The sequence below is a fragment of the Chiloscyllium punctatum genome, chromosome 23 (genome assembly GCF_047496795.1).
Source record: "Chiloscyllium punctatum isolate Juve2018m chromosome 23, sChiPun1.3, whole genome shotgun sequence".
In the NCBI taxonomy this organism is placed as follows: domain Eukaryota; kingdom Metazoa; phylum Chordata; class Chondrichthyes; order Orectolobiformes; family Hemiscylliidae; genus Chiloscyllium; species Chiloscyllium punctatum.
In genome coordinates, this window is record NC_092761.1 from 7571590 (window position 1) to 7599476 (window position 27887).

Here is a 27887-nt window from a genome sequence, read left to right on the forward strand (position 1 = left end):
GAGGGGCCATTGGGGATTTCTTGCTGAGGTTTTGTCTGTTTCAATGGAATGTCCTTTTGTTGAGTGTTTTACACTATTCCTTCAAATGTTTTCCATTATTCATTTACAGACACATATTTCGGTCTATTTAGCCTGTTTACCTTGGTCAGTTATCCTCTCAAACTCATGTAATTGGTTGTTTTTGTTTTCAGATACAGCTTGTCCTTTCTGTGATTTACTTTAAGATGTTATATTCCTTAAAACTGCACTTTATCACAATTTGCTGGAGGAGCTCTCCAGGTGAAATTAAGCATTCACTAAGTTTCATCGCGCAACGGTGGGTCTGAGATAGTTACATCCCGACCCGGTTGTACAATGTTTTATTCAAAGAAATACTGAAAAAAATTCTCTGAACTCCTCTTCCAATGTCACTCTTGTCAGGGTGATTGTCCCAGATTACATGAATTTTGAAGTTTCACTGAATTATTATTATGCCTTTATCAAAAATTCCAATGAGCTCCTGTGTAATGCAGTGATGAAAAATGGAATGCTGTTCGGTGGCTAAAACTGTTCTGCTGCTTGAGTCCTTGGCAAGTAGTAGCCAGAATTGCATTCAGACTGACTCTACTTCATGATCTGAGGTCAAATGCTTTCTCTGTAATGCCTTTGTTACCCATTATTGTTAGCATTGCCCATTTTGCCTGAGTTTGCACAAGGTTGTGAACCATTGAATACTTTTGTTCGCCCTGGAAGCATGTCTCTCTGGTGTCTAAATCTCTTTTATCTCTGAGTCTTAAATCCATCTACCTTATTACAGCGACATTATCCATTAAAAAAATAACATAACCTACTCTTTCCCACAATTTTCTGTCACAAATCTAATCACTGATATACAGTTTTAGTTAAACTTTGTCCTATCCTGTTCCTTTCTGCTTGTCTTCAGCCACATCCCTGTGCTGTTCTGATGCTTCACCTTTTCTCTTTGGATTTGGAAAGCTCCTTTCACCTGAACCCTGTCCCTCCATCCTCTCTGTCAATTTAAAGCTCTGTCCATAAACCTACCGACATGATTAGCCGGGACACTGCTCCCAGCATATTCCAGTGGGATCATCCTTATGGATTATTTTGTAAATCAGGTATGGGATGTGGGTGTCCCTGGCTGACCAGCCTTTCTTGCCCAGCCCTAGCTGGCCTTGAACTGAGTAACTTGCTCGGCCATTTCAGAGGGTCATTGAGAGGCAAACACTTTGCTTTGGGGATGTCGTGCAGACCACGTGAGGATGGGAAGATGTCCTTCTCGAAAGGACAAGCGTTTGGGTTTTTTTGTCCATCAGCAATGGGCTCATACTTATTTATGGATTATTATTAGTTTTAAAACTATTGATTTCAAATGTTTCACTTTCAGATGGTGGGATTCAATCCTGCCTCCCCTGAACATTAGCTGAGGTTTTGGATACATTCTCTCGCAATAATACCAGTAGGCCATTACTTCACCTGCTCACTGGGTGCTCATCCCTGAGCACTGATACCAGGGCATCATGAAGCTAAACCCATTCTCCTGACATAATTGCATGATCCTGACATCTTCCAGCAATCTGGTGCTCTTACTTAATATCGCTCCATTTTCCAGATCTCTGTGGGACTCAATGCCATTCTCCCTGTGTAACCCTCACTACATCAGTCTAATTCCCCATTGTGTCTATTCCTCTGTCTCCTGTATGTATTCAGGAAGGTCCTGACTCAATAGTCTTCCCAACTGCAGGGTGAATCGTCCATCACCACATTTATCACAGTTAGTCAGCCAGAGACAGACAAAGGGAAAAGAGATTTGGAGCCTTCAATAAATCCTGTAGTGAGGTAAGATCGCTCACAGTGCACAGAGCAAAGAACAATGAGAGGGCTCCAAACATCTGTGAACAAGACATGACATTGATACAGTGCTGGAGGGGGAGCACAGTACACGCACACCCCATGTTCAATCACCACCCCTACTGTAAGTTCTGTTGTATTAAGACTCACTACTCTGCAACACTGTATCTGTGGCATGTCTTGTGGTCTTTAATAATTTTTAATTCGTATACCATTTCCTATCTCTGTAACCTCCTCCTTCCCAATAGTCCCTCCACATATTTGAAACACACTGCATTCCAACCTACCATCCCTATCTGTGTAACTTGCTTCAGTGCCTACAACATGCCTTATCTCGGTAGTCTCCTCCTCCAATAACTGGAGACAGAGGCATGCAGCACGGAAACAGTTCTTTTGATCCAACCACTCCATGCTAACAAGAGTCCCTGAATGAGACGCGTTTCTCTACATCTGACCCATATCCCTTCAAACCTTCTCCTCTCCATGTACCTGCCCAAATGTCTTTTAATGTTGCTATTCTACTTTTCTCTAACATTTCCCCCGGAAGGTCATTCCACACCTGCACCATTCTCTGTGTGAAAAATGTTCTCCAGTTCCTTTAAAGCCTTTCCTCTCTCACCTTATATTTATGCCCTCTAGACCATAGAACATGACAGCGCACTACATGCCCTTCGGCCCTCAAAATTGTGCCAACTTCTGGAACCAATCTGAAGCCCATCTAACCAACAGTATTCCATTATCATCCATATGCCTATACAATGACCATTTAAATACCCTTAAAGTTGGTGAGTCTGCTACTGTTGCAGACAGTGCGTTCCACGCCCCCTACTACTCTCTGAATTAAGAATCTACCTCTGATATCTGTCCTACACCTATCTCCCCTCATGCAAGGCATTGCCATCCGAGGGAAAAGCCTCTCAACCCATGTCACCCTGTGCTTATCTTATATGCCTCAATTGATTCGCCTCAAACATTTTCTCTCGAACGAAAACAGCTTCAAGTCCCTCAGCCTTTCCTTGTAAGACCTTCCCTCCAGACCAAGTGACATCCTAGTAAATCTCCTCTGAACCCTTTCCAAAGCTTACACATCCTTGCTGTAATGTAGTGACCTGAACTGGAACCAATACCCCAGGTGTGGTCACCCACTAGTTTTGTACAGCTGCAGCATGATCTCATTGTTCCGAAACACAATCCCTCTACCAAGAAAAGCTAAACCACCGAATGCCTTCTGAACAAACTTATCAACGTGAGTGACAATTTTCAGGGATCAATGTACATAGACACTGAGATCTCTCTGTTCACCGACACGACCAAGAATCTTACCGTTAGCCCAGTATTCTGTGCTCCTGTTACTCCTTCCAAAGTGAATCACCTAACACTTTTCCGTATTAAACTCCATTTGCGAACTCTCAGTTTAGCTCGGCAGTTTATCTATGCCTCTCTGTAACCTACAACATCCTGCATCACTATCCACAACTCTACCAACCTTAGTGTAATCCGCAACTTCACTCATCCATCCTTCAATGCTCTCATCCAGGTCATTTATATAAATGACAATCAACAGTGGATCCAAAACACATCGTGGTGTTTCCCCACTAGTAACTGAATTCCAGGATGTATATTTCCCATCAACCACTACTTCTGCCAACATTCATCGAGCCAATTTCGATCCCAACTGCGAACTTACCAGCAATTCCATGCCTCTGTATTGTCTGCAATAACTTACCATGGGGAGCCTTAACAAACTTATCAAACAAGCCTTACTGTAATCCAAAAACACTACATCAACTGCTTTACCCTGATCCACCTCATTGCTCACCTTCTCAAAGAACTCAGCGGTTTGCGATGCACGACCTATCCTTCAAAAAACCGTGTTGACTATCCCTCATCAACATATTCATCTCCAGATGGTGATAAATCCTATCTCTTATAAGCCTTTCCAACACTTCACCCAGAATCAAAGTAAGGCTCACAGCTCGTATAATTACCAGGGTTTTCTCTGCTTCCCTTCATGGACAAGGGGACAACATTTGCTATCCTCCAGCCTTCTGGCACTATTCCTGTAGACAATGACAACATAAAGATCAAAGCCAAAGGCTCGGCAACCTCCTTCCTGGCTTCGCAGAGAATACGAGGATAAATCCTACCCAGCCCAGGGGACTTAGCGAGCTTTACACTTTGCAGAATTGCTAACATCTCCTCCTTCTGCACTTCAATCCCATCTAGTTATGGACTCCCAACTAGCCTGGGGTAAAGGTGTTGGCTAATCAACTTACCTTTATCCCTCATGGTTTTCTAAACCTTTATATGATTACCCCTCAGCCACCTACGCCCAATGGAAATACAAAGGACAATGATAGAAATATCTCTGCTCGTGTCCCTGCCACTATTTTGCCACAATGTTCTGGGGTACACCTGTTCAGGACCTAGGGCTTTTTCTACCTTTGTGTTCTAAGACCGCCAGCACCCCCTCTTCTGTAATGGCGTCTCTTTTCAAAACATCACTGTTTCTTTCCCTTTGTTTCTTAGTCTTTGTCCACAGTGCGTTCTGATATGAAATATTCATTTAGGATCGCGCCATCTCCTGTGGTTCCACATATGGGTGGCCTCACTGATCTTTGAGTGGCACAATTGTCTCTCCATTTTTTTTTTGTCCTTGTATGCTATCGAAAACTCTTTGCATTCTCCTTAATCTTTTCTGCCAAAGCTATCTCATTACCCCATGTTGCTTTCCAGCTTATCCAGATTCTCGGATTCTGTCAAACTTTCCAGCATCAGTAACATCTTCGTCAATCTTTGCTCCAATTACAATTTCAGATAATGCTTCCTAAATCAGGATGATCAGAATTCTATGTAATACTCCAAAGCTGTGTTGACTACCCCCAATTAATCCTTGCTTTGCAAATGCATGTATCTCCTGTTCAGCAGAATTGCGGTCTTTGAAGAAGGAGAACATCTGGGTTGTACAGTTTTGGAACTGGTCCTCCTGGGAGCAGATGTGGCGGAGACAAAGGAATTGGGAATATGGGTTGGCGTTTTTACAGGGGGCAGGGTGAGAGGAGGTGTAGACGAGGTAGCTGTGGGAGTCAGTCGGTTTATAGTAAATGTCCGTGATGATTTGATCGCCCGAGATAGAAATGGAATGGTCTAGGAAGGGGAGGGAGGAGTCTGAGACGGTCCAGGTGAATTTGAGGTCGGGGTGGAAGGTGTTGGTAAAGTGGGTGAACTGTTCAACCTCCTCGTGGGAGCACGAGGCAGCGCCGATACAGTCATCGATGTAGTGAAGGAAAAGGTGGGGAGTGGTGCCAGTGTAGCTGCGGAAGATGGACTGTTCCACATATCGTGCGAAGAGGCAGGCATAGCTGGGGCCCATGCGAGTGCCCATGGCACTCCATTGGTTGGGAGGAAGTGGGAAGATTGGAAAGGGAAGTTATTCAGGTTGAGGACCAGTTCAGTCAGTAGAAGGAGGGTGCCGGTGGAAGGGTACTGGTTGGTACGGCGGGAAAGGAAGAAGCGGAGGGCTTTGAGAACTTCGTGATGGGGGATGGAGGTGTACAGGGACTGGATGTCCATGATGAAGATAAGGTGTTGGGGACCGGGGAAGCGAAAATCATGGAGGATGTTGAGGGCGTGGGTGGTGTCCCGAACGTAGGTGGGGAGTTATTGGACTAAGGGGGACAGGACCGTGTCGAGTTATGCAGAGATGAGTTCGGTGTGGCAGGAGCAGGCTGAGACAATGGGTCGGCTGGGGCAGTCAGGTTTGTGGATTTTGGGCAAGAGGTAGAAACGGGCAGTGCGAGGTTGTGGGACTATGAGGTTGGAGGCGGTGGATGGGAGATCCCCTGAGATGAAGAGGTTATGGATGGTCTGGGAGATGATGGTTTGGTGGTAGGAGGTGGGGTCATGGTCAAGGGGACAGTAGGAGGAGGTGTCCGTGAGCTGGCGTTTAGCCTCAGCAGTATAAAGTTCGGTGCGCCAAACTACTACTGCGTCTCCCTTGTCTGCCGGTTTGATACTGAGGTTGGGGTTGGAAGAGAGTGGAAGTTGCCAAGCGATGTCATACAAACAGAAATGTGAGTAAAGTTTTGAAGAGACATTTAGAGAGAAACATGAACGGCCAGAGAATAGAGGGACATGGTCCATGTATATACAGATGGGATGAGTTGAGAATGATATCAAGGTGGGCCGAAGGGCCTATTGCTGCACTTTTCTATTTTCTAACTTGCCAGCATTTAACCGATTAAAACACTTCAGAATCTTGCATGTTTCATTCAGTTTCACTCTAATTTTTCTCAACTTCAATGGGTTCATTCTCAATCTATTCCACCTCTTATTATATAATCCCTCCATTTCCAACATCAGCCGAGTGGACCTTCTCTGGCTTGCCTCTGATACAAGAATATCTTTCCTTCGGGCACACACACTGTTCATAATGTTCTAGGTGTAGTCTGACTTGTACCTTGTATCGTTTTAGTAAGACCTCCCTATATTTAGACTCCAGTCCCTTTGTAATAAATGGCAGCATTTGATTTGCCTTCTCTATTACTTGATGACCCTGTAAGCTACATTTTTTCAGATTGATAAACAAGAACTCCCAGAACCCTTTATGTTTCCAGTCTAAAAACAAATACTGTTAGCCTGACAGTAAGTCAGGAGCATGCTGAAATGAGTGAGAAATGACATATCAATAAAAAATAACTGGACCCTTAGAAACACATTTTATAAAAGAGAATTTGTTTTTGAGCCTGTTGGATTTATTTGTTGTGTGAATATAAATGGCAGAATAGATAAGGATGTTGGGCGGGGTGTTGGTAAGGACAATATGGTTTATTTGAATTTTCAGAAGCCTTTGTGTAAGTTTCAATAATGGCTAAAGAGTAACTTGGTAGAGAATAGGGCCTCTTAAATATCAATAAGGTCGCCTATGTGTGGAACCAGAGTAGGTGGGTGAGATATTAAATTAAAAAAAAGTCTTGTCAGTATTTACTTTGGGAAAGACATGGAAGCTCGGCCACTTTGGGAAAGAATTTGCGATGTCTTGGAAAGAATCCTCAACAGAGAAGAGAAAGTGCTGGAATATTAAAACAAGTAAAGGTAGATCTATTCTTAGTAGCTCATTATGTCGATCTGAGAATATTGTGGGAAGCTAGGGAGGAGATTGCAGTGTCCCTAACAGAGATATTTTAATTTATATTATCAGCAGACGCAGGGATGTGCCGAAATACTGGAGGACGGCTAATGCTGTTCCATCACAAAAGGATTGCAGGAAATTACAGCCCCGTGAGCCCAATGATGGGGAAGTTGTTGGAGGAGATTCTGATAGAAAGGAGCTCCTTATATTCACAAAGGCAAGGGCTGATTCGAGGTCGTCAGCATGGCTTTGTGCGTGGGAAACCGTGTTTCACAAACCGGATTGACTCTTTGAGGAGGTGGCCAAGAGATAGATGAAGGCAGAGCAGTGAACATTGTCCACATGGACTTTAGCGAAGCAGTTAACAAGGTTCAAAGGGATGTAGAACATCTAGTCAAGAGAAAGAAGGAAGCTTACTTAAGGTTGAGGACGCTAGGATTGTTAGACCTCTACAGGGTTATATGAGGGCGGCACGATGGCTCAGTGGTTAGCATGGCTGCCTTATAGCACCAGGGACCCGATTTCGATTCCAATCCTGGGCGTCTGTCTGTGTGGAGTTTACACGTTCTCCCCATGTCTGCGTAGGCTTCCTCCAAGTGCTCCAGTTTCCACCCAAAGATGTGCAGTTTAGGTGAATTAGCCATGGTAAATTACCCATAGTGTTCAGGAATTGCAGGATTAACACATTAGTTAGGGTAAATGGAGAGTAATAGGGTGGGGGAATGGTTTTGGGCGGGATGTTCTTCAGAGCGTCCGTATGGAGTTTTTGGGCCTAATGGCCTGTTTCCACAATCTGGGGACTCACTGAAGGTAGCCAGGAAGGAACTGAAGAATGGATTTAGGACACCCAGAATGGGACATGAAAAATCTTTTTTGGGAAGGATTAAGGAAAATCGTAAAGCATTTTCCACTTATGTGAGGAACAAGAGGATGGTCAGCGTGAGGGTAGGGCCGGTCAGGCATAGTGGAGGGAACATGTGCGTGTAGTCACAGGTGGTAGGGGAAGACCTTAAAGAATACTTTGCTTCAGTATTCACTTCTAAGAGGGACTTTGTCATTTGTGAGGACAGCGTGAAAAGGACTGATATATGTGAATAGGTTGATGTTGAGAAGGAGGATGTGCTGAGGATTGTGTAAAACATAAAGATAGATAAGTCTATTGGACCAGACCAAATATGCCCAAAGTTACTGCAAGAGAAGGGATTGCCTTTGGCGATGACCTTTGGAGCCACACTAGGAGAAAGGGCTTGAAGAAGAGCTTATGCCCGAAACGTCGATTCTTCAACTCCTTGGATGCTGCCTGGCCTGCTGTATTTTTCCAGCACCACACTTTTCAACTTTGCACCCACACTGTCCACCAGAGTCATACCAGATGATTGGAGGGCGGCACATGTTGCTCCCTTGTTCAAGAAAGGGAATAGGGCTAATCCTAGGAATTACAGACCTCCACTTTCTTATGTCTGTGGTATGCAACTTATTGGAGTGGACTCTGAGAGCGCGGCTTTATGACTCCGTAGAAAACCATAGTTTGATTAGAGCTAGTCAGCATGGCTATGTTAGGGACAGGTCATGCCTCACAAATCTTATTGAATCCTTCGAGAATGTGACAAAACGCATTTATGGCTCATTCAGAAAATACAGAGGCATGGGATACAGGAAACCTGTCTGTCTGGATATGGAATTCCTGCCTCATAGAAGACAGAGGGTGATGATAGATGGGAAGCATTCAGCATGGAGCTCGGTGACCAGTGGTGTTCTGCACGGATCAGTTCCAGGACCTCTGCTGTTTGTGATTCTTTTTTATAAACTACTTGAATGTGGTTGTGGAAGAATGGGTTAGTAATTTTGCCAATGACATGGAGGTTGGTGGAGTGGTGGATAGTGTGGAGGTCTGTTGTCGGTTGCAGCAGGATATGGACAGAATAAAGAGCTCGGCTGCGAAGTGTAGATGGAGTTTAATCTGGAAAAAGTGTGAAATGATTCACTTTGGAAAGTCAAATTTGAATGCAGAATACAGGGTTAAAGGCAGAATACTTGGTAATGTTGTGGAACAGAGAGATCTTGGGTTCCACATCCATCTATCCCTCAAAGTTGCCATCCAAGGTGATAGGGTTGTTGAGAAGGAATATGTTATGTTGCCTTTCAATTGCTGGGGGATTGGGTTTTCAAGCCGTGAGGTTATGCTGCAGCTCTATAGAGCCATGCTTAGACCCCACTTGGAATATTGTGTTCAGTTCTGATCCCCTCATTACAGGAAGGCAGTGGAGGCTAAGTTGGATGTTTACCAGAATGCTGCCTGTACTGAAGAGCATGTCTTACGAAGAAAGGTTCAGGGAGGTAAGCCTTTGGTCATTGAAGTGAAGAAGGGTGAGGGGCCACTTGGTAGAGGTGATCAAGATGATGTGAGACATAGATAGAGTGAATAGTGAGAGACTTCTTTATACCATGGCATAAATGGCTGTTGTCAGTGGACATAAATAATTTTAAGGTGATTGTTGGATGGGTAAAGAGAAATTTCAGAGAAAGGTTTTTTACACAAAGAGTGTTGCGTGGTTGGAAAGCACTGCCAGCAGTGGTAGGAGAGTCAGATACATGAGGGACATTTAATAGACTCTTGAATAGGCACACAGATGGCAGTAAAATGAAGGGTATGTAGGTTAGTTTGATCTTACAGACGGATAAAAGGTTGGCATGGCATCATGGCCGAAGTTATTTGTACTGTACTGTTCTGTGTTCTACGTTCCATGTGGTAAACTGGGTAAGAAGCCTAGACCATTGTAAAAGGATATGGCATTCAGGAGGAGCGAGGAAACTGGATACAAAATTGGGCTTGATGGTAGGAGCCAGATGGTGATGGGAGACGTGTTGTCTTTCTGACTGGAGGGATGTGACCAGCAGTGTGGTGGGTCCACTGTTGTTTGTCATTTGGATAAATGGTTTGGATTGGAATATTAGTTTCCTGGTAAGTAATTGTTTTGGGTGACACTGAAATTGGTGGGAAAGTGGACAGTGAAGAAGGTTATTTATGATACAACAGGATGAACAGTACTGCTGGGATAGTGGGCTGAAGAATAGCAGATGGAGTCTAATTAGATAAAGGTGAGGTGTTCCTTTTTGGTGAAACAAACCAGGGCAGGACTTGTACAGTTATTGTTTGGACCCTGGGTAGTGTTATCAGTCAGAGACCCAGGGATGCAGGTACACAGTTCCTTGAGATTGGCAATACTGGTAGACACGCTGGTGAAGCAGACGTTTGGGATGGTTACCTTCATAGGGCAAAGCATTGAGAGTAGGAGTTGGGATGTCATGTTGTGGCTGTACAGCACATTGGTGCGGCCTCCATAAAAGCATTGTTGATCTGTAGGAAGAACTCATCTGGTTCACTTAGCTCCTTTTAGGGAAGGAGATCTGACATTCCAACCTGATCTGGCTGACATGTGACTCCAGACCCACAGCAATATGGCTGATTCTGAGCTACCCTCTGGGAAATTAGCAGTGGGGCAAAGAATGCTGGTCCAATCACCCTCATCCCATGAATGAATAAATGAAAATACATACGTCCCTCCCTACCTTTGCAAACGCCTCCAGCTGCAGCTGGTTTTGTCACATTGTTCATGCCCGGACCACTCTCTCACCACCTCCAGCATCTTCACCTCTCCCTGTTCCTATTGTGTCATTAAACCCTGACAACGATTCCCCTTTCCATTGCCCTCCTCCCTGCTAGCAGACCCTTTGCAATCCCTTTAAAACATACTGCTTAAACTCTCTCTCATTTCAGGATTTTAAGTACTTTGTGGTAATCATCTAAGCCTCATAATCTGATATGATCCATTTTGTCCTGAGTGAGTGATGGGTGGGAATTTCTTGCTGAGGATTTTCTATTTCAATGGAACGTCCTTTTGTTGAGTGTTTTACAGTGTTCCTTCAAATGTTTTCCACTGTTCATTTACAGACACATGTTTCAGTCTGTTTAGCCTGCTTACCTTGGTCAGTTCTCTCAAACTCATGTAATTGGCTGCTTTTGTTTCCAGATGTAGCTTGTCCTTTCTGTGATTCACTTTAAAACTTAGTATTTCTTTAGACTGCACTTTACACAATTTCCCAGAGGATCTCCCCAGGTGACATTACTCACTAAGTTTCATGACACAACGGTCGCACTGAGATAGTGACGTCCCTAGCCAGTTGCATAATGTGTTATTCAAAGAAACACTGAAAAACAATTCCACAATCTCTTCTTCGAATATCACTCTTGCCAGTATGATTGCCAAGATTATATGAATATTCAAGTTTCACTAAATTATCACAATGCCTTTATTAAAAATTCCAATGAGTTCTTCTATAATTCAAATGATGAGCAATGAAATGTTGTTAAGTAGCCAAAAACTGTTCTGCCGCTTGTGTCCTTGGCAAGTAGTAGCCAGAATTTACATTCAGACTGACTCTACTTCATGATATGATGCCAAATGCTTTCTCTGTAATGCATTTGTTCTCCATTATTGTTAGTGTTACCCGTTTGCCTCACAGCGCCAGAGACCCGGGTTCAATTCCCGCCTCAGGCGACTGACTGTGTGGAGTTTGCATGTTCTCCCCGTGTCTGCGTGGGTTTCTTCCGGGTGCTCCGGTTTCCTCCCACAGTCCAAAGATGTGCAGGTCAGGTGAATTGGCCATGCTAAATTGCCTGTAGTGTTAGGTAAGGGGTAGATGTAGATGTAGATGTAGATGTAGGGGTATGGGTGGGTTACGCTTCGGCGGGGCGGTGTGGACTTGTCGGGCCGAAGGGCCTGTTTCCACACTGTAAGTAATCTAAATCTAAGTAATTTTGCCTGAGTCTCTGCAAGGTTGTGAACCATTGAATATTTATGTTCCAACTTTTGTTCGTCCTGTAACCATGTCTCACTGGTGTCTAAATCTCTTTTATCTCTTTGTCACAAATCAGTCTACCTTGCTTCAGAGACTTTGTCCATTCCAAAAAAAAAGATAATTTACTCTTTCCCACAATTTCCTGTCACAAATCGATTCACTGATATACAGTTTTAGTTAAAATTTGTCCCTTCCTGTTCCTTTCTGCTTGTCTTCAACCACATCCCCGTGCTGTTCACATGCGTCACTTTTCTATTTGGATTTGGAAAGCTCCTTTCACCTGAACCCTCTAGGTTTACCTGTCCACAAACCTACCGACATGATTTGCCAGGACACTGGTCCCCGCTCAGTTCCAGTGGGACCCCGTCCTAATGGATTATTTTTAAAATCAGTTATGGGATGTGAGAGTCTCTGGCTGACCAGCCTTTCTTGCCCAGCCCTAGCTGTCCTTGAGCTGAATAATTGCTCGGCCACTTCAGAAGGTAATTGGGAGGCATACACTTTGCTGTGGGTATGTTGTGCAGACCCCGTGAGGGTGGGCAGATGTCCTTCTCTGAATGATAAGTGTTTGGATTTATTGTACATCAGTAATGGTATGTATAGATGGTCAATTGCTATTTTTAAAATAATTTATTTCAAATTCCACCATTTCAGATGATGTGGTTCAAACCTGCCTCTCCTGAACATTAGCTGAGGTTTGGGATACATGCTCTAGCAACAATATCAACAGGCCATTACTTTGTCTGCTCACAGGTTATTTATCCCTGAACACTGATACCCGTGTATCATGGAGCTAAACCTGTTTTCCTTCATGATTGTTTGTTCCTGATACCTTCCTGCACTCTGGTGATATCACTCAGTCTCTCTCCATGTGGTATCCCTCACTGTGTGGGTCTAAATGCTGCCTCTGTCAGTGTCTCTCAACTCTTACAGCTACTCCAGATTCTGAGCCAGCAGAATTCTGCAAAGGCCAGGGATGGAGACTGGTATTTTCCAGATCTCCATGGGACACAGTACTATTCTCCATGTGTAACCCTCACTGCATCAGTCTAATTTCCCTTTCTGTCTATTTCTCTGTCTCCTGTAGGTACTCAGGAAGTTCCTGACTCATTAGATTTCCCAGCTGCTGGGTGTCCCATCCATCACCACGTTGAAGATGGTTGGTCAGGCAGAGAGACAAAGGGCAGGGAGATCTGGAGCCTTCAGTAAACCCTGCACTGAAGTAAGATCACTCACCGTGCAGAGAGCAGCGAGAGGGCTCCAAACATCAGCTAACAGTGCTGGAGGGGGAGCAGTATACAGACACACCCCAGGCTCAATCACCACGTCTACTGTAAGTTTTGTTGTTCTGAGACAGTATCAGGAGTGTCACAGTTATCAATCCATGCCTGTGATGTCTTAGTGAGCATCAGGACAACAGAGGGGAAAGCAGGCTTCCCATGAGTGGGTGGGAAAGCTGCCTGGGATCTTTCTGTTCTGTGTTTCTCCTCCAACACTGTACATAGAACATAGAACATAGAAGAATACTGCGCAGTACAGGCCCTTCGGCCCTCGATGTTGCGCCGATCAAAGCCCACCTAACCTACACTAACCCACTATCCTCCATATACCTATCCAATGCCCACTTAAATGCCCATAAAGAGGGAGAGTCCACCACTGCTACTGGCAGGGCATTCCATGAACTTACGACTCGCTGAGTGAAGAACCTACCCCTAACATCAGTCCTATATCTACCCCCCACTTAATTTAAAGCTATGTCCCCTTGTAATAGCTGACTCCATACGTCGAAAAAGGTTCTCACTGTCATCCCTATCTAACCCCCTAATCATCTTGTACACCTCTATCAAGTCACCCCTAAACCCTCTTTTCTCCAATGAAAACAACCCCAAGTGCCTCAGCCTTTCCTCATAGGATCTTCCTACCATACCAGGCAACATCCTAGTAAACTTCCTCTGCACCCGTTCCACTGCCTCCACATCCTTCTTATAGTATGGCGACCAAAACTGCACACAATATTCCAGATGCAGCCGCACCAGAGTCTTATACAACTGCAGCATGACCTCAGGACTCCGGAACTCAATTCCTCTACCAATAAAAGCCAGTACGCCATGTGCCTTCTTCACTGCACTATTTACCTGGGTGGCAACTTTCAGAGATCTGTGTACATGGACACCAAGATCCCTCTGCTCTTCCACACTACCAAGTATGCGACCATTAGCCCAGTACCCCATCTTTTTGTTACTCTTCCATGTCGCGTGGACCAGTGTCTTCAATAATTTGTAACTCCTACAACAGTGCCTGTCCCTGTAACGTCCACCTTCCCTGTCGTCTCTCCCCAGATTTGAAATGTACTGCATTTATTATCCTTCCATGCAACTAGTCCATGCTGACTACTGTTCATGATCAAGTCGCATTTGCATGTGTTTGCTCCATATCCTTTCAAACCTTCTCTTCTCCATATATCTGCCAAAATGTCTTTTCCATGTTGTAACTTTACTTTTCTCTACCCCTTCCCCAGACGCCCATTCCATACATGCACCATTCTCTATGTGGAAATGTTCTCCTCTGGTCACTTTTAAGTATTTATTCTCTCACCTTATATTTCTGCCCTCTAGTAATGGATTCCCCTACCCTGGGATAGAAACCTTTACTATTCACATTAAGTATACCCCTCATGGTTTTATAAACCTTTATAAGTTCACCCCTTAGAGCTGAAAGTGTGTTGCTGGAAAAGCGCAGCAGTTCAGGCAGCATCGAAGGAACAGGAGAATCGACGTTTCGAGCATCAGCCCTTCTTCAGGAATCCAAAACGTCGATTCTCCTGTTCCTTGGATGCTGCCTGACCTGCTGCGCTTTTCTAGCAGCACATTTTCAGCTCTGATCTCCAGCATCTGCAGTCCTCACATTCTCCTCTAAGGTCACCCCTCAGCCACCTCCGCCCAAGGGAAATACGACGGATAATGATAGAAATATCTCTGCCATGGTCCCCGCTGCGACTTTGCCACAATGTTGTGGCATACACTTGTTCAGGACCTCGGGCGTTCTCTACCTTTGTGTTCTAAGATCTCCAGCACCACCTCTTCTGTAATGGGGACTCTTTTCAAGACATCATTGTTTCTCTCCCTTTGTTTCCTGGTCTTTGTCCACTGTATGTTCTGACATGAAATATTCATTTCAGGTCACACTCATCTCCTGTGGTTCCAGGCACGGATGGCCTTCTTGATCTTTGAAGGGCTCTATTGTCACTCGAGTTGCTTTTTTGTACTTGTGTGCTGTAGAATCTCTTTGGATTCTCCTTAACTTTATCTTCCAAAGCTATCTCATTGCCCTGTTTTGCTTTCCAGCTTCTCCAGCCTGTCTGTTTCTCCACATGTGAAGCCACATCCAAGGAACAATGTAACTGCACCCCTTGGTCTCTGTCCGTTCGACAACACTGAACAGAGCACTGCCATTAACTGGGTTAGTCCTCCCTGGTTTGTCTTAACAAAATCCAACACCTGAATTCAACTCCACCTTTCATTTCTTGACCCATGGCTCAGTTGGTTAAGATCACCTTTGATAACTTTATTCATTGCCCACTATAACACGTATTTTACTATCCACAAAAATGCTAACACTAATTCATATATTCTCGTTTGTGTCAATAATATACATTTATGGACGCTGCACTGATCCTCATGGCACACCGCTGGTCCGAGGCCCCCAGTCTGCACAACAATCCTCTCCCACCATCCTCTGTCTCCTACTGTCAAGCCCATTTTGTGTTTGTTTGGCTTGCTCTCCCTGATCCTATGTGATCTAATCTTACTAACCAGTGCACCAGGCTAAACCCTGACTTAAGCCTTGCTGAAGTCAGGATAGACAACGTCTACTGCTCTGTCTTCATCCATCTCCTTGGTCACCTCTTCAACAAACTCTATCAAGTTTGAGAGACACCCCTTTGTACGCACAAAAGTATGCTGACTATCCCTAATCAATCATTGCCTTTCCAAATGCATGTGACTCCTGTCCCGCAGAATCACTTCCAACAACATTGGCACCACTGACATCAAGCTAATTGGTGTTGATGTCCCTGGCTTTCCCTCGCAGCCTTTCCTAAATGCTGGCACAACATTAGCCACCCTCCAGTCTCCCAGTTCACCACTCGTGGCTGTCAGTGATAGAAATACCTTTGTAAGTTTCTTTCCTAACTTACCCCAATGTCCTGGGATGTACTTGATTAGTTCCCTGGGAGTTGTCTGATTTTAATGCGTTTTAAAACCTTCAGCACCTCCTGTTCTCCAATGTGGACTCTTTTGAAAACATCACTGTTTATTTCCCTGCTTCCCCAGTGTGTTTTCCACAGTAAGTTCTGACTTTAAATTTTTGTTTCGGATCTCGCCCATTTCCTGTTGGTTCACACACAGATGGCTTCATTGATCTTTCAGGGGTCACATTTTGTCTCGAGTTAATTTCTGTTGTTAATATACTTGTAGAATCTCTCTGGATTTTCCTGAACCTTATCTGCCCAAAGCTCTGTCAGTTCCCCTTTACACCCTCATGGTTTCCCTCTTAAGAGTATTACTACACCCACAATGTTCTTCAAGGGATTGACTTAATTCAGCTGGCTATATAGGACATGTGCCCCCTTTTGTCTGGACCAGAACCTCAATATCCCCAGTCATCCAGTGTTACCCATTTGTGTCAGCATTGTCCTTCATACTAATAGGAATATGCTGCTCCTGAAATCTTAATTTATCTCTCTTTTGAAAGAATCCCACTTGCCCGACGTCTCTTTACTTTCAAATAGCTTCCACGAATCAACTTTTGAACAGTCTTGCCTAATACCTTCCGGACTGGGGCAAGGCCAGTTTTGATCTTTAACTTGTGTAAAAGGCCTGTCCTTTTCCATCGCTATTTCTAAACTAATAGAATTGTGGTGACTTTGCCAAAGTGCTCCCCCACAAACACTTCTGTCCCTTTCTCTCCCTTGTTTCCCGAAGGGAGGTCAGTTTTTATCCCTTCCTCCAGTCGGACCAGTTACATACTGACTGAGACGGTTTTCTTGAACACACTGAACAATTCTCTTCTATCCAAGCTGTGAACATTCTGGCAATACCAGCCTCGGTTTAGAAAGTTAAAATCCCCGACCATTACAGCCCTATCATTATTACAGATATCTGATATCCCCAACATATTTGCTGCTCAATTTCCCACTGACTGTAGTGCCGTCATATCAAACTGGTCATCCAGTGTAATTTCTCAGTTCCACTAACACAGATCTCCAGTAATATCCTCTCAGTGCTGCAGTGATGTTTTCACTGATCAAAACACACTAATCCCCCTCCTCTCTTGCCTCCCCTTCTATCCTTCCTGAAGCATCTGTTCCTGGAACATTGAGTTGCCTGACCTGTCCCTCCCTCAGCTGTATTTCCTTAATTCCTGTGATATCCCTGTCCCATGCTCCCATCCATGCCGTGCTTTCATCTGTATAACCTGTTAGATCTTTTACATCAAAGTAAATACAGTTTAATTGATCTGGTTACCCTCATTGCCTGCTGTGCTCTTGCCTGACTTGTCAATTGAAATGACTCACTTGAAATTCTGTCCCAGCCCCAAACTTCAGACTGTAGCCTAAGACCACCCCCCTCACTGTGGACAACACCCTCACCTTTCATGTCATCTACAAACCTACTAATGATACCTTCTGCTTTCACATCCAAGTGACTAATGCCCATAAGAAACAGCAATGGTTCCTGCACAGATCCCTGTTGTACACCCGGTGGGCAAAGGCTTTCAATCACAAAAACAACCCTCCAACAATTTTGGATCCAATTTGCCAACTTTCCTTGGATCCCATGGGCTCTTCCCTTCTGGACCAGCCTTCCACATGGGACCTTGTCAAAGGCCTAAATGAACTCCATGGAAACCACAACATCTGCACTGCCCTCATCAATATCTTCAATCGTAATTTCAAAGAAACCTCAGCTGATTTCATCAGACATTATCTTCCTCTTCCAAATCATGCTATCACTAATCGATCCCTGCCTTTCCAGTTATTGATTCAACCTGTTCCTCAGAATTGTTTCCAATAATTTCCCTCCCCCTGCTGTCAGACTATCTGCTCTGTAATTACCTGGCCTATCCCTGCTGCCCTTCCTGAATAAAGGAACCACATTAGCGATCCTCCAGTCATTCAGCACTTCACCTGTGTCCAGCAAAGTATTAAATATATCCACTAGGGCCCCATCAATCTCCTCCCTTACCTCCCATAGCAGCCTGGGATACACTTAATTGGGCACTGGGGATTTCTCCACCTTTATACCTGTGAAAGCATTTAATACCTCCTCCTTATTGATCTTAACATGTTCTAGAATCTCAGCATCCCAACTGAAATCCCCGGCTACAATGCCTTTCTCCTGTGTGAATACAGATGGAAAGTATTCATTGAAGACCTCACTTGCTTCCTCTGGCTCCATGCACAGATTGTCCCTTTGGTTTCTCACAGGCCTTCCTCTTTCCCTGGGAATCCTCTTACTCTCACGATGCTGATAAAATACCTGTGGCTTTTCCACAATCGTATCTGCCAAATATATTTCATGACCATTGTTTGTCCCTCATTTTCCACAATCCCCTTGCACTCTCTATACTTGTGAATGGCTTCACCTGATTTTATTGAACTGTATTTTCTTTATCAAACTCACGATATCACTTGATCAGTATTCCCTGGACTTGTTGCCTTTACTATTCACTCTTCAAGGAGCACACTGGCCCTCCGTTCTCACTGCATCACTTTAAAATACTCCACTTTCCTAACATGGACCCAACTGCAGGGAGTTCCTCCCAGTCTCTGTTTGCCAGATCCTCTGTAATGATCGTGATACTGATAGGAGGCACAGTTGTGAGGGGGACAGACAGGAGACTGTGTGGCTGCAGAAGATACCCCAGGATTGTGTGCTGCCTCCCAGGTACCAGGGTCAAGGATGTCTCTGAGCGATTACTGAACATTCTGAAGGTGGAAGGGTAACAGCCAGAGGTCATTGTGCACATCGGTCCACATGACAGGGGTAGACAAAGGGATGGCGTTCTGTTAAAATGAGTATAGGGAGTTAGGTAAGAAGTTTAAAAAAGCAGAATATTGACGTTAATGATCTCCAGATTACTCCCAGTGCCACGTGCCAGTGAGGATAGAAATAGAAACGTAGGCCGGATGGATGTGTGCCTGAGGAGCTGGTATAGTGGGCAGGGTTTTCAGTTCATGGGTCATTGGGATCTCTTCTGGGGTAGAGGTGACCTGTACCAGGGGGATGGATGGCACTGGATGCAGAGGGGCACCAGTATCCCTGGGAGGAGATTTGCTCGTGTTACCCGGGCAGGATTTAAACTAGTTTGGCAAGGAGTTGAAACTCTGAATAAGAGAGGGGCCATCAACTCGTCAGGGGAAAATGCATCAGCCATCAAGAGCAAGTTTCCTATCCAGGATATCCGGGGCACAGTATAGGGAGGGAAAAGACTTCTAGTTTAAAGGGCATTAATTACAAAGCACGAGGCCTGACTGTTAAGGCAGACAAGTTCAGACCATGGATTAGCTCTGGGGACTGGGATAATATAGGCATAACAGAAACATGTCTGAGAGAAGGACAGGACTGGCAGCTCAGTGATCCAGGATACAGAAACTACAGGCGTGACAGAAGGACAAGTAGGTGAGGAGGGGGAGCAGTCCCTTTGATTAGGGAGGACATTACAACAGTGCTTAGAGACAATATTGTTAAGCGGTCCTCAAATGAGGCCATATATTTAAAAGTTAGAAACAAAAAGTGGTTGGTCAGTCTGCTGGGATCGTGTTTTAGACCCCCAAATAGCCAGCGGGTACGAGAGGAGAAAATGTGTAGTGAAATTGCAGGTACCTATAACAATAATTGAGTAGCATTGGTTGGAGATTTTAACTTCCCCTGGATTGACTGGATCACCCAGAGTGTGAAAGGGCCATATGGGGTGGAATTTGTCAAATATGTGGAAGAACGTTTCCTAAACCAAGATGTAGAGGGCTCTACGCTACTCAGACGGATGCAACACTGGACCTCCCCTCAGAAACCGAGGTCGGGCAAGTAACTGAAGTATAAGTCAGAGAGCACTTTGGGTCCAGTGACCACAACTGTCTTCGTTTTAACATAGTTATCGAAAAAGATCAGACAGGTCCACAGATTGAAGAGGAAAACTGGAACAGGGCCAATATTGGGGACATTCAGAAGGATCGAGCATGGTGAAGGTAACAATTACACAACACCAGGTTATCATCCAGCTGGTGTACACAGGAACCTCGATTATCTCAACGAGATGGGCAGACAATAGTTCATTCAGATTATTGATGATTCAATTACTCAATTCAATGCCTTTCCTCTCTGGCTCGGAGTTTTCGGTAATGTCTAGTCCCCGTTGAGGTGACTAGGCAGCACCAAACCATGTGTGAACACTCACGCCCAGCCAGTCACCAAAAACGCCCCGCTGCTCGCCCCCAAACCCTTCAACACCATCACCACCCACCCCTCAAAGTCGCCCTCCACGCCAGACCCAAACTCATCCAACAGAGACCCACGCCTGCCCCCGCCACCAAAACCGTCCAAAGCCACCCTCCACTCGCCACCCGCCCCTGCCCCCAAACCCATCCAACAACATCCTCTGCCCGCCTCCAACATTGCACCCCTCCTGCCCCCAAACCCATCCAACGTCACCCTCAGCCCGCCCAAAACCTGTCAAACACTGCCCACGTCTGCCTCCAACAATGCCCCTCCAGTCCCAAACCTGTCCAACACTGCACCCCCGCCCGCCCCACCCACCGTTTGCGCCCATACCCCCGGCTGTCCCACCGCTTGTGCGCCCCTGCCCCCGTCATCTCCTCCCCCTCCTGGGTAGCCGGAGTGGACACCAACAGTAAGACAGCTGCTGCCTTTAGTGGTTAATTCTCTAAATAGCGCATGCACACTCACACGCACACATAGCTGCACACACAAAGTTTTACTGCAGCATTTCGAAACGTTCCACCTCTGCACTGTACAGGACAATGTTCAAGAGAATATCTAGGGAAGGGGGGAGTTTAGGATTTACCTCTATGTAGAACTCCAGGCTAAGTGTGGGCAGAGCCAGAGAGGGTGGGAGTTCAGTCATTTGGAGATGGTACGTGGGCTCAATGTCCAGGACTGTTCTCAGCAGGATTTCTGTGAGCCGAGATCGGTTTTAATCAGTGCGAACAAAACAAACACAATCAGGGTTGAATCAGCTCTTTGATGTAATGTTTCTATCGGGACCTCGAGATCTCCTTTGGATAATCCGATATTCAGCGAATTGATATTTGGATAATCGAGGACACTCTGTGTTTGGAAGCGCTAGATTTACAAGCGCTGGTGATCATTCTAAAAGATGAAAGAATTAACCAAAACCTGTTTAATATTTCATTCCATGACACTGCCATCCTGTTGCTATAAATTCTGTGTCATATGACTGTGCTCCACAACCACCTGATGAAGAAGCAGCATTTCGAAAGCTAGTGCCTCTAAATAGACCTACTGCAATGTAAGCTGGTGTTATGTGGTTTTTAACTTTGCCCATCCCAGTCCAACACCGGCACGTCCAAATCATGGGTTGGTATGTTTGAATGAAAATGAATTACTGGCAAATGGGAGGTTTTTAAAAGTGTGATCTCAATAATCAAGTATGTCCCCGTTCGTGTGAAGGGAAAATCCCCTACAACCCTTCCCATTTTGACCATTCTGGAGATAGTTACTAATGCCCTCATCTGTGAAACTGTCTCCAACTAAAATTACTGCCATTCTGGAGTATCTGTCAGACACCACACCCTCCATATCTAAATAATCTGCAGAGCCTAAACCTTCCTGTATCTATAAACATATTCAGCCATAACTACCCTCCATATCTCTGTTTGTTCCTCCAGTCTATACAACCCACTTTATCGCTGTAATCTGCTCGAATCGCCTAAAGCATTCCTGACTGTGTAAACTACTCCATTCAACCAACATCCTTATCCCTGTAAACTGGACCATCCCTCCTAACCTCCCCATCTCCATGAACTCCTACAAGCCATACAGCTCTCTGCATTTCTGTAACTCCCTGTGGCCTCTATCGTCCTCCCTCCCTCTGAAACAACCTCCAATTCCCACACCCATCCCAGTCTGGGTCATCTGCTTCAGATCAGGCCATTGGTGTTTCTGTTACCTTTGGCACTCCAAGCAAACCATCCTAATTGTGTCTATTCATTCAGATCTCATCTTCTCCAGCCTCCTGAAACCTCTTCCTGCTGTTGTAACCCTCTCTGTTTAGAACACAGAACAGTACAGCACAGTTTCTCCTGTAGCCACATCTTTCTGGTGACCAAATCATATTTATCCCTGTGTCACAAGTTCTTGCTGATGCTTTGACAATTCCAAAAAAAAACTGGAATTGACTTTTTCCCAGAATGTCCTGTCACAGCCTAATTCACTGATGTACAGTTTTAGTTAAACTCTGTGCCTTCCCGTTCCTTTCTGCTTGTCTTCAGTCACATCCTCATGCTGTTCTGATGCTTCACCTTTCATATTTGGATTTGGAAAGCTCCTTACACCTGAACCATGTCCCTGCATCCTCTCTGTCAGTTTAAAGCCCTGTCCATAAACCTGCCGACATGATTGGCCAGGACACTGCTCCCAGCAGGGTTGTTTTTAATTCACTCGGGAAAGTTGCTGTCTCTGGCTGGCCAGCATTTCATGTCCATCCCCCGAGCGGCCCTTGAGCTGTGTGGCTTGCCAGGTCATTCCTGGGGGCAGTTCAGTCAACATCCTTGCTCTGGGTCTGGATTCATATGTAGGCCAGACCGGCAGCCCATAACAGATTTCCTTACTTAAAGGGTATTAAGCAGTCAGATGCTACCAGCATTAAATTCTGGATGAACAGTTGAGTGAGAGTAACACTTGACCATTGCCTGGCCGACTGATAGCTCTCTCATCCGTGCGTACCAATCCCAGTGCACCTCCTTCCTGACTGTGGTTTGATCGTGATGCTTTCCTGCACTCTGGTGATATCACACAGTCTCACTTCATGTGGTATCTGTAACTGTGAGGGTTTAATTGCTGCCGCTGACTGCACCTTTTGCGGATACTTCAGATCCTGAACCAACAGAATTATCCACTCCAGGGAGACACAGCAGCACAGACCAGGGATGGAGACTGGGATTTTTCAGATCTCTGTGGTACTCGGTGGCTTTTTTCATGTGTAACCCTCGCTGCATCAGTCTAATTTCCCATTCTGTCTGATCCTCTGTCTTCTGTAGGTACTCAGGATGCTCCTGACTCAGCAGAATTCCCAATTCCTGTTTCGTCCATCACCACACTGAAGACAGTTGGTCAGCCAGAGAGATGGAGAGTGAGATCTGGAGCCTTCAGTAAATCCTGCAGATAAGTAAGATCACTCACAGTGAACAGAGCAGAGTGTATTTAAGGGATCGAACGTTGGTCCAGAAGACATGACATAGATACAGTGTTGAAGAACGAACACAGAGCACGATTTGTCCCAGGCTCAGTCCACACCCTTTTGTTAATTTTCATCTCTGCTGTACTGAGCCTTCCTGTGTCAATATAGGAATTTGACAGTTATCAATCCAGGCCTGTGCTGTCTTACTGAGGATCAGTACAACAGAGGGGAAAGCAGGCCTCCCTCAAGGATAAAAATCAAACAACACCAGGTTGTAGTCCAACAGGTTTAATTGGATGCACACTACCTTTCGGAGCGACACTCCATCAGGTGATAGTGGAGGGCTCAATCCTAACACACAGAAATTATAGCAAATATTTACGGTGTGATGTAACTGAAATTATACATTGAAAAATTGATTGTTAAGCCTTTCATCTGTTCGAATGCAGTGATAGTTTCACTTCTTTCATGTGTAAATCACAAAACCTTTTTGTCACGGTGGACGCTGCAAGACGTGTCAGATTGTGGACATAGATACCACCATTACACGTGGGGACACCTCCCACCTTGTGAATGGCTGGTACTCATGTGACTCAGCCAACATTGTGTATCTTATCTGTTGCTGGCAAGGATGCCCGGAGGCATGGTACATTGGGGAAACCGAGCAAAGGCTATGACAACGGATGAATGGGCACCACACAACAATCAACAGACAGAAGTGTTCCCTCCCAGTTGGGGAACACTTCAGTGGTCCAGGACATTCAGCCTCGGACCTTCGGGTGACCATCCTCCAAGGTGGACTTCGAGACAGGCAGCAGAGAAAAGTGATCGAGCAGAGGCTGATAGCTAAGTTCGGTACCCATAGGGAGGGCCTCAACTGGGACCTTGGGTTCATATCTCATTACAGGTGACCAGTATTGCACTATGCACACACACACACAGATACTCCTACACACACGCTCTCTCACATACACATGGACACACGTACACACAGACGTGCACACAGATACCCACAGACACCCTTACAGACACACACACTTCCACACTCACACATGCACCCCCTCACAGACTTAAGACACTCTGCACTCACTACACACACATACACTTTCTCACACTCACAACCCCCAACCCAAACACACACACACACACAGACAGAGAAAGACCCACATGCAGACATATATTTTGTGGGGTGAATTTGTACTTTTAGGATTACATTGTACTTTGCTCAAAAACTGCATGCATTCATGTCGAACTCTGAGCTCAAAAACTGCATGAATTTATGTAAAACTCCGTTATCTCACTTTTTAGATTAGAATCAATCTAAGCATTATGGCATAGACAGAGAGCACAGGGGGCCAACACCTTCAACATATTGTCTAGCTATCACCATTGTTAACAGCTAACCCGAGAATGCAACTTTGTTAAAAAAAAGGTTTTCTGATTTACACATGAAAGAAGTGAAACTATCACTGTATTCTAACAGATGAAAGGCTTAACAGACAATCAATTTTTCAATGTATAATTTCAGTTACATCACACTATAATTTTTTGCTATAAATTTTGTGTGTTAGAATTGAGCAATCCACTATCACCTGATGAAGGAGCATCGCAACGAAAGCTAGTGTGCTTCCAATTAAACCTGTTGGACTATAACCTGGTTTTGTGTGATTTTTAACTTTGTACACCCCAGTCCAACACCGGAATCTCCAAATCATGACTCCCTCAAGGAGATCGCATTGAATCCTGGGATCTTTCTGTTCTATATTCCCTCCTCACACTGTCTCTTGTCATATGATACAGTCATACAACAAGGAAACATGTCTTTCAGTCCAACTTGTTTGTGCCAATGTCTTGAATGCTTGTAATTCCCAGAAATTTTCCTGTTTCTGTCAACTCCGGCCTCCCATATTTCTGCTGAATATTTGAAACCTACTCCAATGCTGACGACTCTCCCTATGTGTAAATTGCTCCAGTGTCGATAACATGCCCAATTTCAATAATCTCATCCTGCACTCCGTACAATGCTCCCTATTTCTGTCATTTTGCACAATACGTACAGTGCCCCCGTCGCTGTAAAATCCTCCAGTCTGGACCAAAGTACCCACCTGTGTACCTTCCTCAAACCCCAAGAGAACATGATATCACTGTAACCTTCTGCAGGCCCAATAACACTCCTGCCTCCTAGCCTATAGCACCACACGACCTCAGTAACCTTCAAACCATCCTTACCGACCTCCTTACGGATATAAACACCTCCAGACCCTTTTCAAGCCACAACAGCCCTCCACATCTCTGTTTGCTCATCCACTCCCTACAGTCCCCCCAGTACCTCAAACTCTGTCTCTTTATGTAATTCTGCAATTTGGGACAGCACAGTGGCTCGGTGGTGAGCAATGGTGCTTCATAGCCCCAGGGACCCATGTTCGATTCCAGCATTTGTTGACTCTCTGTGTGGAGTTTGCACTTTCTCCCCGTGACTGCATGGGTTTCCTCCCACAGTCCAAAGATGTGCAGGTCAGATGAATTGGCCATGCTAAATTGTCCATCGTGTTAGGTGCATTGTCTGAGAGAAGTGGGTCTGGGTGGGTTACTCTTTGGAGAGTTGGTGTGGACTTCTTGGGCAGAATACCTGTTCCCATGCTGTAGGGAATCTAATCTAAACTATCCCTCTGCGTAAATATATCCCTCAATCCATTATCAGCCCCAAACCCTTCGAATCCGAGTGTCTGTGAACTCCCACAGCTTCAACATCCCTCCTTAACTGTATAACATTTTCCATTCCTGAAACACTCTGAAAATGTGGATATCCTACAAACCTCCCTATTTGCGTAATCCTCTCAGGACCCTGTGAAACCCCCGATCTGTGGAACCAACTCCAATGCTTCTGAGTCTCCCGATCAGTTTCTACAAGACTTACTATCTCTTTAACGTTCTCCTGTCGCTATCACCAGCCCTGTCAATGTAGGCTCCTTCGGTCCCCCCACCAATCTAATCATCTCCATAACCTTCTCCAGCTCTTATACCCCTATCTGTGTAAACGTTACACTCCCCTACAACCATCCCTAAAGCAGGAATCTCCTCCAGTGTCTGCAATACTCCCTATCTGTGTTAGTGTCTCCAGGCTCTATTGCTGTTCCTGTCTCTCTAAGCTCTGACAGATTGTCCAGCTTTCCGGCCAATATACTTTCCAAAGGGTCAGCGTGGACGTGCTGTTTGAAATGGCCTGTTTTCACAAAGTAGGGATTCTATGATTCAATGATTTTTTCATAAGAAGGGTGGTCGGTGACAGGATCAAGATTGTCTCCGAGCATGCTCAGGGCATATTGAAGTGGGAGGGTAAACAGCCAGCGGTCGTGGTTCACATTGATACCAATGACATAGGTAAGAAGAGCGAAAGGTCCTGCAAAGGAAGTTCGGGGAGTTAGGAGTGAGTTGAAAAGCAGGATCTCCAGGATTATATTCTTGGGATTACTCCCGGGCAACTGGAAGTGAGTCAAGGAAGAGGAAGATAGTCGAGTTGAATATGTGGCAAAGAGCGAGTTTGGGAGGAGGGTTTCTGATTTTTGGATGACTCCGATTGCGTTCAGTGCACGTGGGAACGACAGAAAGGAAAGTGTTCACTTTAACTGGAGGGGTCCCAACATCCCGAAAGGGAGGTGTGATCATGCAGATTTAGAGGAGGATGGGATACAAAGCAGCAGGTCAGAAAATGAGCAGAAAGTAAAGGTTTGTCAAATAAACATGCGGAGGGAACTAATCACAACAATTTTTTAAAAATGTGAGTTGCAAGTTGGAGTAAATAATAGACTCACTATTATCAGGGGTCAATAAATAAGGATGGAGCGCCTGTACACACAAATATTAAAAGAGAAAGACAAATCGATAGAATTTATATTAAAATGTTTTTGAACTAAATGTGTGCAGTATTTGGAATAAAATGAATGAGCTGATAGCGCTAACAGGTATAAATAGGTATGGCATGGTGGGCATGACTGAAATGTGATTACGTGAAGGTCAGGACTAGGGTGTTAAATGTCCAAGGCTGCTCAGTATTCAGACAAGAAGGAACAGCAGGTGGAGTGCCTGTATTCGTTAAGGATTATGTCAAGGTTGTATTAAGAAATGATATTAGCACGTGGGACAAATCTGATGAATCAGTCTGGTTTGAAATAAAACGCATTGAAAGAAACCTGTTGGTCGAAGCATTTCCAGCCCACAAACTACCCCCCTCCCAACGACAAATTACTTTCAAAGTAGGGAATAGCATGAACCAGGAAATAACGATGGCTTGAGACAAGAGCACATGAGTGATTATGGGAATGTAAGCATGCAATTTGCTTGGATTAATCAATTTGGCAAGGGGAGTCTCAAAGAACGATTCGTCGAATATATCATGGATTATTTATTTGATTAACATGTCATGGAACCAAACAGAGAACTGGCTTTGGTATAATGTAATGAGGAAGGAGTGAAAAATCATATTGTAGTACAGGATCATCTTAGAAAGAGTGACCACAACATGTTGGAATTGCACATTCAGACTGTAACAGCAAAGACAGAGTCAAATAGGAGAGGTTAAGTGTTGGACAATGATAATTTTACTGGTCTG